Source organism: Sturnira hondurensis, unplaced genomic scaffold, assembly GCF_014824575.4.
Source record: "Sturnira hondurensis isolate 20B ecotype Veracruz unplaced genomic scaffold, ASM1482457v3 Scaffold0008948, whole genome shotgun sequence".
Classification (NCBI taxonomy): Eukaryota; Metazoa; Chordata; class Mammalia; order Chiroptera; family Phyllostomidae; genus Sturnira; species Sturnira hondurensis.
The window spans coordinates 2153927-2163649 of NW_028081579.1; the positions used below are offsets into that span (position 1 = coordinate 2153927).

A 9723-nucleotide genomic window follows, 5' to 3' on the forward strand; every position below is an offset into this window, starting at 1 on the left:
AGAGAAACATCAATNCTCTCATATTTTGAGATCTTTGCAGATATTTTTAATCCACAATACTTTAAAAATATTAGTATATATTATCCCTGATTTTCTTAAATGCTATATTTATAGTGTTTATTTGTTCTAGTGATTAACAATTGTTACAAATATACCCAATTGAAAAGAAGGTAACAAAAACATGTAGATCAATTAAGCATCAATATTTGTGCATCTATGAATTAATCAAATGTTTAAATTCACAGAAGCTCATTGAAATAGCAAATACTTTATCAATTGGAGGGAGAAGATTTAACCATGTATTATGAGATAATATGTAAATAATAAACTTTCTTTTTAGCAAATAAAAATATTTCATAATGTTTTGAAATTTTCATTTTGTATTGTATAATGCTTCATATCTAGCTAAAGATTTATATTACTGATGTCTCAAATGTATGAGCAAGCCTTTTCTTCAATCAAATATTGGCAACAACGATACTTTCCTTTCATCTCACTTCTTTTTTGATTTGACATAGGAAGAAAAAAACATCTTTTTTCTTGATTTAAACAAGAATTTATTTCTTTTTCTTTATAATTGAAAAATTGAAATGAGTTTTATTTGGGCTCATACTATTTATTAATTCACACATTTATTCATTTGATCATTTTAAAACTTAATATTATACTTACCCGGCAGGGGAGACACCATGATCACAAAGGTGGTTTTCCCAGGGCGAGGCTTATCCATTGCACTCCGGATGTCCTGACCCCTGTGATTTCCCCAAATGTGGGAAACTCGACTGCATAATTTGTGGTAGTGGGGGACTGCATTTGTGCTCTCCCCTGACAAAAAATAAACCAAAACTTAATATTAATCATCGACTTGCAAAAACTGGATCTGAAGGATATTAAACCCTCACCAACAGTGAGACCCAAAGTTCTAAGCGGTAGCCACTACCCAACAGATGCTTATCATCTCTCTGAGGACACAGGGCAGCCTGCATTCCGATGACTAAGAGAGCTGCTAAGTCGTGATAAAAAGTAGTATTAGTACGTGCTACACTAGTTCAGAGGGGAAATTAGCATGTATTTGGTGTGAGAAAGAGACAAGTATCCCTGACAGCCAGGAGCTTGCTGGTACTATCAGTTGGACAGCTTTGGAAGTTAAACTCAAAGAAGGTGAGCAATTGTGCAACTCGCTGAACAGATCTTCAGTACATGCCATGAAGGTAGAGCCAGGCATGATAGCTTGCATCGTCAGCAGGGCAGAAAAGACAAACCATACACTATGGACTTCCACAGGGCACACAGGCTTGTTGGCAAGGACAGTAAATTTCTGAGCAGTAAGAAGGGAGAGTTTTGGAAAAGGTAAAACTTCTGCTCTCCAGGCTGGAGGCTTCCCACAGAAAGCATCCCAGGGCACAGGAGTGCCACAGGTAGAAGCCCAGGCTGGACAAGAGCTTCTGAGACTGCTGAGAGCCTTAAAGAGAAGAAGTGCTAGGAGCAAGTAATGTTCATTAATTTACGAGTGATGAGGAAAGTGATGTTTGGATTGCCTGGGAACCAGCCTGTGAGTGAGTAGGAAGGAGGTGAATGACCAGAGGTGGGTGAGGGAACAGTGAGAAGAGAAGCATGTAGGAGGCAGCTGTCCAAATAAACAGCTGGGATGGTTAATTTTATGCTTCAATTTGACCATGCCAGGTGCCCAGGTTAAACCTCATCTCTGAGTGTGTCTGTGAGAGTGTACTCAGATGAGGTTACGATTTGAATTGGTGGATTCACTGGGGCAGATTGCCCTCCTCAACACGGGTGGGTATCATCCAATCACTGTCGGCCTGAAGAGAACAAAAAGCAGGGGCAGGGAGGATTTGTTCCCTTCCTGCTTGCCTTTTTGAACGGGGACACTGGCCTTCTCCTGCTGTTAGACTGAGATGTGCACCATCAGCTCCCCTGGTTATAACTGGTATATATTGAGTATATATATATATATATATATACTTGTTGTATGTATCAACAGTTCAATAACTCACAGTGCTAAATAATATCCCCACAGTATGGATGTGCCACAGTTTGTTTAATCATTCATTCATTGAAGAATACCTAGGTTGTTTCCACTTTGGGCCTAGTGTGAATAAAGCTGCTATAAGTATCCGTGTACAGGTTTTTGTGTAAACCTAAGTCATCATTTCTCTGGAATAAATGCTTAGGAGTGCAATATCTGGGTTGTAAGATAGTTGTATATTTAGTTTTCTAAGAAACTGCTTAACTGTTTTTTCCACAATGATTGTACCATTTTATATACCCAGCAACATATATGAGTGATCCAGTTTCTCTGGATCCTCACCATCATTTGGTGTTACTGCTGGATGGCATGGATGGAACACCTAGGACTGGCTGAATATCTTAGGCTTCTCTCCCTATACGGCTCTCTGCATGAGTAGCTTGGACCTCCTCAAGCTTCTGATTGTCTCAGGGTTATCAGACTTCTTTTATGGCAGCTGGTAGGATTCAAGGTGCCTAGGCAGAAGCTGCAAGCCTTCTTACGACCTGTTCTTGTCCAAGAATACCACTTCTGCCACATTCTGTTGGTTCAACAAGTCACTAAGGCCAGGCCAGATCCAAAGGGAAAGGAATTAGATTCCACCTTTCAATGGAAGGAGGAGCAAATAATTTTTGGCCATTTTTAATTGACCACGCTTTTCATATATTACTTAGCATCCTTACTTAACCAAAGCTGTTTGAGCCTTGTACTACCAGTTTACCACTATTTCTCCAATCCTATCACCTATTAGTCTCCTTGTTATTCTCCTCTCTGTTCCTCAAATATACCGTTTATGTTCCTATCTAGTGCCTTTTCACTTGCTATTTCCTCTGCTCGGGGTTCTTTACCCCCAGATAATGGGATAGCTCACTGCTTCATTCAAGGGTCTGCACACACATATTGTCATCTGTAGGGACATCATCCTTGACCACTTTTGTCACACTCCATTCCTTTACTCATCTTCATTTTTCTGCATTGCACTTACATATTATACTTGCTTTCCCGTGTATTTTATGGCTCGCTCCCTAGAATATAAGTTCCAAGAGCAGGAACAATTTTTTTTACACTTCTGTAACCCAAGAACCTAGAGTAGTGTCTGGTACTTATTAGGTGCTCAAAAATAAATAACTCTTAAAACCATCTGCTAACATGAATAACGAAATCCTGCCTCTATAAGGGTACATACTGAGCTATCTTACACTTATTACACATTTTTTTGTATTTAAGACTATTAAGGAAGTAAAATCTCCTTTCTCAAGAGGCTAATTGGAGTTGACACAAATTCAGACTGGCCCCCAACCGACACAGCACGTGTTCAGATTCTTTGCCTTGTTCATTTTGGGAATGCAAAATGCAAACTGATTTAGACAGACATAAAAGATTAAAAGCCAATGTATTTTAGAAAGCTTAGATGTCCTAAGACTTGATTACACATAATATTAACCAAGAAACATATTTTACATGGCAGGAAAGTCAGTAACAATATGAGCCATTCACACAGAAGGCACAGCTGTAAGAAGCAAGCCAGGTGATGACTAAATTAAAGAGTTCTTTAGAATATGATTCTCAAATATAATTAGGGTGCTGAATTGTAGAGTGATTTATAATTGTAACTCATCTTATTGGCTACTATTATTGCCTTTTATATAACCACATATATGGGCTAGAAATTATTTTTTATGAGATCTGTAGTAAAGAACTTTGATTCACTTACATTCATAATTACTTCTTTGTAAGGGTTTTCTACATTACAAAACCACCACCAAAAGAGTTATTGGGTAATAATTATTTAGGTCTTATATGTAACCTTGTATTAATATTGAGAAGACAATATTCTGCTTTCATCTAGCTGGGAAAAACCTTCTAACATTAATCTGAATGATATATTTAGCCCACATAGGGACTGGCCAGTCAGGAAATTGTTTATATAAATTCTTTGTTCTCTTGCTTGAAGAAAGAAACAAAAGTGATTATCTGTGTGTTGTATTATATTACACTAGGGAGAGAAGTGTACCAAAATATATAGCCTATTAAAGTCTGGGCTTACTTGCAATTGATGGTTTCTAATGTTGATAGTATTAATAAAATAGATATGCCCAAGTCATTGTACCACACTTGGTATAAAACCGAAAAGCTGTCCACCAACAAATCTGCAAAATATAGTCTTTGGATCTTTGGATTGCTTGCCTCAGAATTAGCTGGAGTGCTTACATAAAATGCCTCAACTCAGACGCACTGAAGCGCAGTCTCTGGGGAGGTGTGACCCAGGCATTTGCATGTTGATCATCCACACCCCACCAAGCAATTGATTATGCACAGTAAAAATCACTTTAAACATTGTACTTTAAAAACTGTGGTGATATGCCAGTGTAGCAGAGATGGGAAGTTATGTCCAAAAGAGGAGAGAGTAAATATGAGCTAAAAAGTCATTGACGTTATTATCGTTTCCTCTTTTCATGAAAATCTTTGACTACGTCTCTGTCCTAAGACCTAACAGAGGACAGGATGGGGGTCACAGAAGTAAAGAGAAGACCAGAAAGGCTACAATTTACGCATCTCTGATGCCTGGTAGGACAATGCCTTTTGCCAGGTTGCAAATCTACTCCAGTGGAGAAGACAGCATAATATGGTGATTACACATCTTTGTAGTCACAAAAACTTGAATTCAAATCCTGATTTGTCACTTTAACTTCCTCTTTTGCACTTTCTAACCCATCTTTCATCTAGAAGTCAGATTTATCATGTTTAAATATAATAGTATAATGTCACTAGTTCTACTTACACAATCTTAATGTTTTCTCATTTCTCTTAAAATAAACACCAAACTCTTTTCTGCTGCATGATCTGATTTCCTGTTTACTTCTTCAATCCCATTCAAATCTTTTTCTCCTATTGTTCAACTCCTACTGAGTTGTATCTCCAACTCAAACTAAACTATTTTTTATTCCTACAAAATACCCAGCTCTTTCCTCCCCTAGAAACTTTACACATCCTAATTCATCTGTCAGAAAAGCTCTCCCCTGATTCTTTATTTCAGTTGTGACTTGTATACTGCTTGTCCCAGACTAAACATTGTCTTAGACAAGGCTTTGCTTGTCACACTATATTTCCTCCCCAAGAAAATATATTTTCTGTATTGGAGCATAATGCAGTATAAAGTGATCAGCTCTGGAACCAGAATGCCTGAACTTAGAACATACTAACAAAATATCGCTATTATTGCCATTATTGCCAATGCTTCATAATATAGCCTCAACTTGTATTTACATGCTAATTGTATTTACTGGCTTACTGTTTATCTTTTAGTGTGAGTTTCTTTAACTAGAATCCCCTTTAGCATGCATCCTGAGTCTGGCCTGCTCACCACTGTAAACTCTGTTCCTGGCCAAAGACTTGCTGGAGGCTCGCAAAATACATGTTTGTTAAAGGAAGAAAAAATAAATACATGAAGAAGAGATTTAAGTGGTAGCTTTCAGCAGTTTCCATATCATGTTATATTTAATTGGGCTTGAAGTTCTACCTATACTTATATGGGCTCCTTAAAGAAAGGGATAGCACCTTAATCACCAGAGACTCCCCGGATATTAGGCAGATAGTTACTTAATTGGTGTCCATTGGGTTGGACTACTCAAAGAATAATGAAAGCAAGAGAATCATAGCAAGCAAAATAAAAGGGTTATTCCTTTTCCCCACAAGTAAAGCATAATCACATTAGGCTATAAATAAAATCAGACAACTAAAAAACTGAGGAGGTAAAGGAGGCAGGCAAAGGAATAGATACCAGTGAATTCTCCAGTATTTTAAGGCAGAAAAAGCTCAACAGCGGGCAAGTCTGAACACAGTTACAGACAAATACATTTTGTTAGATCCTGTAACAATGCGAAGGATGTAGTTCTCTTTTTAAAAAAGATTTTATTTATTTATCTTTAGAGGGGAAGGGAAGGAGAGAAGGAGAGAAATATCAATGTATGGTTGCCTCTTGTTCATCCCCTGCTGGGAACTGGCCTGCAACCCAGGCATGTGCCCTGACTGGGAATCGAACTGCGATTGTGTGGTTCGCAGGCCTGAGCTCAACCCACTCAGCTACACCAGCCAGAGCCGAATGATGTAATTCTTTATCATCAAGGAATTTGGATAATATTAATAAGACTTGTGTTACCAGAAGGTTTAAAACAGCAAGAATAGGTTATCGTTGCTAACCTGTTTGCACTACTATTTTTTGCTTTTAATTAAATTATCATCAGTTAAATGATGAGATAAAAACTTTCTAGCTTTCTATTCTTTAATTCCTATATTAAATGTTTGCTGATCAGGTTCTTTGCACTTTCTGAATGCTTACTCATCCATCACTCCGGTTTCACTGCTGCTAACCCAGTCGGCTCCTCCTTAGATTCTCTTAGGCTCTTGTAATGTGTTTTTTATTTCCCCCTCAATGTTGCCAGTCTCCCCATACTCTTTAATCTTTAGAGTGCTCTTCTAATCGATCCCTTCACATTACCACTAGTTGCCACAAAATTGATTTTGGCACTTCCCGGTTCACAGTCCTTGGTAACTACTCATTACTCATCAGATAAATGCAAACAGTATAACATATCATTAGTTCAAACCAAACTTTCTTAGTCTATTCCCCATTACAATCTGCCAGCAGCCTACTCACCCTCAGCCCTAACCCTGCTGGGCCACTTGGTTTGGTTAGTGCTTTATGCTTTTGTGCTTTGCATTTTTAGTTCTTTTCTTTTGGCCTGGAATTTTTGTCTTCCCAAAGTCTGGTTGCCAAAATCTTACTTTTCACTGTAGCTTAGCCAGATTCCTTTAGTCAAAATAAATCTTCCCCTTCCATGTTTCTGTAATAGCTACAGCCCTCACAATCTACCACCTAATACGGGTCGTTTTATACAGATCCCCTACTTGACTGTAAGCCAGACAGGAACCATATTTTATTTTGCTGGGAATAACTCACCGTGCCGAGTAAAGTGCTCTGCCCATAAATATCAATCTATTGAGCAACAAGTTCCATTTAAGCTCTAGTAATTCAGTTCAATGTAATCATCTGAATACCACTTTTAGAGTCCACATTCTGAACGTTATAAAATATTGAGCCATATATATTATAATTTCAAAGTTGAGATAGAACATTTTCCTCATGATTCAGAAGACGATATCATTCAAACAGGATAGTGTCTTGGAAATGGAGGAATGAATGTTTTAATATTTTACTTACTCAACAAACTTTCATTGCATACCTACTGTATGCCAGGGGCAGGAGATGCAATAGAAGGCACAAACGAAAACAGTCTCTGCCCTCAGAAGTCTGTAGTCTGAAAAAAGGGAAAGGCATTAGCCAAAGGGTCACACAATGAAAGTCAATAATCCTCTATGTAAATGCACCAATATGGTTTAAGTGTTACAAACTGAGGCACTTGGTATTATGAGTAGATCCAGCTAGAGTAGGGAGTGAGGCTTTTGTCCTGGAGGTGGCAATTGAGGGGTGGAGCTGACATCTGAAGGTGAGAAGAAGTAGACCCATCAAAAGATAAGTCAGAGGGGCGAGTGCATGCAGAGATCTAAACAGAAGAGGGTCCTCAAGGAAACAAGGGGAGAGAAACCTTGAGAGGAACAGGGCACTGAGAAGTCTAGGTGTGGGGGGAGGGACCCAATCTTGGAGGGCCCTGAGACCTTGTTAAGGATTTTTCTCTTTATCCTAAGGACAAGAAAACCTCAAGAATGGTTTAGGGAGAAAAGGGGTGGCATAGGGTCAAAAAGGTGAGGATATTCTGGTTTGCATTTCAGAAAAGGTCTCTCAAAGGTCCATTTTAGATATTTGATTTTCAAAATTGGAGCTGATTCTGACTTGAGATCTACCATATATGTTCAGATTGGTGCTAGAAAAGTAATTTCTTCCTAATAAAGCCTTTAAAATCATCTCCTTTTTTTTTCATGGACCTCAAACTCTTAACCTCCTCTAATCTGGGTCAGCTCCATCAAGGCCCATTCTCCTTCCCATCACCTCAAACTTTCTGTCCCACGTGGACAGGCCTCATGACTGCTTCTCATGACCTTTCAACTCTCCACAAAAACTTCAGACTCCCTATGTCTGCTCACCATCCAAGACCTACCTATGTTGTAGGTCTAGCTTGTTCTTATTTGCATACGTGCCACTTTTCTCTGCCTCTATCAACTCCTGTAACCAATGACATAAAAAATGAAGCATGGCTCACAGAATTTCTCACATTGCTATTTTATTCTTTCAGTGGCATACCTGTCTTCCCAATGTGCCTATTATCTCCTCAAGGGATGGATTGAATCACGGACTTCCTTTAAGTCCCTGGCAGTTGTTTGCATACTTCTATGAAAATAATATGTATTCAAGATGTGCTTCTTGATTGAATGTTTAGTTCTATTGTTGCTAGAAAATAGTTAGGGAGCACTTGAAAGTAAATATGTAAATATGTAAAAGATTTAAGGGAGGTACAGTATATGCTCTTGGAGGTTAACATGGGACAAAGCATAAGTGTGAGAGTAGAATGAAGAAATCATAAATGTCCTGGCCGGGTGGCTCAGTTAGTTGAAGCATCTCAGGTACACCAAAAGATCACAGGTTTGAGTCTCCATTAGGGCATATACCGTATTTTTCAGACTATAAGACACACTCCCCCCAAATTTGGGAGGAAAATGGGGGTGTGTCTTATAGTCCAAATGTAGCTTACCTGGCTAGTAAATGTAGTTTATATTTACATTGGTGAAATATTATGTTGTTTATGTCATTAAATATTTTACCACATTTTTTGCTTCAAAAGTTTTGTTCCTATTTTTCTCCTCTAAAACCCTATGTGAGTCTTATGGTCTGGTGCATCTTATAGTCCTAAAAATATGGTACCTAGGTTGTGGGTTTAATCCCCAGTCAGGGTGCGTACAGGGGAGGCAACCAATCAGTGGTCCTCTCTCACATCACTGTTTCTCTCTCTCACTCTCGTTGTCTGTCTCTCTAAAAATTAATCAACATATCATCCGGTAAGAATCTTTAAAAAAACAAAAAAATATTTTGAGTAAGAAAATGTAACATGAATTTCATACATATTTTAATTTTTTATTTTAAAATAATTTCATACTTAAAAACTGCAAAATAAAAAATGTTAAGGGGTCCCCATGTACCCTTCACTCAGGTTGCCCTTTAAGATTATACCAACATCCAGTTTCCCATCAAATAACTGACCTACTAATTTTAGCATCCATCTGCAGACCTTGCCTGGAACAATTATGTTTGCCTAGTGATGATTTTCAGTTTTGCTCATTCCTTCTCTATTTATTAATTAGAATTATTCTGTGAAGAGATTTCTCTCTCTTCCACTTTTTCCTCACTGCTGAAGAAATAAGTAACAATTGATGAGAACAACTACTCCTAAAAATCTGTAGTCTGCTCTCCCATGAGGCAGACGAACTTACTTGAGTTTACATTCTTAGAGATTCTCTACAACTAGAATCAGCACTCAGTCATGGTCACGTTGAAGACTCTCAGGTGACAGGACAAGGTCTCATAACTTATCTTGTGGGTGACAAGCATGCTGTGGGCTCGCAGGGCTTAGTCAGTGTTTACAGATGATATCTGACAAGGAAGCACTGCACTTGAAATATAACTTAAATAGCAGAGAAGTGTTTCAAATTACATGTAGCATTTGAGTGACCTTTCTCAGGTATAATCA

At 38.2% G+C, this 9723-nt stretch overlaps 1 non-coding gene across 1 annotated transcript; it reads left to right on the plus strand.

Annotated features, from left to right (window-relative positions):
- Positions 1–664: 664 nt before the first annotated feature.
- On the plus strand, positions 665–828 carry LOC118993944 (U1 spliceosomal RNA). The gene has a single exon (XR_005067969.1). It is a non-coding gene; the product is annotated as a U1 spliceosomal RNA (small nuclear RNA).
- The last annotated feature ends 8895 nt before the right edge of the window (positions 829–9723 follow it).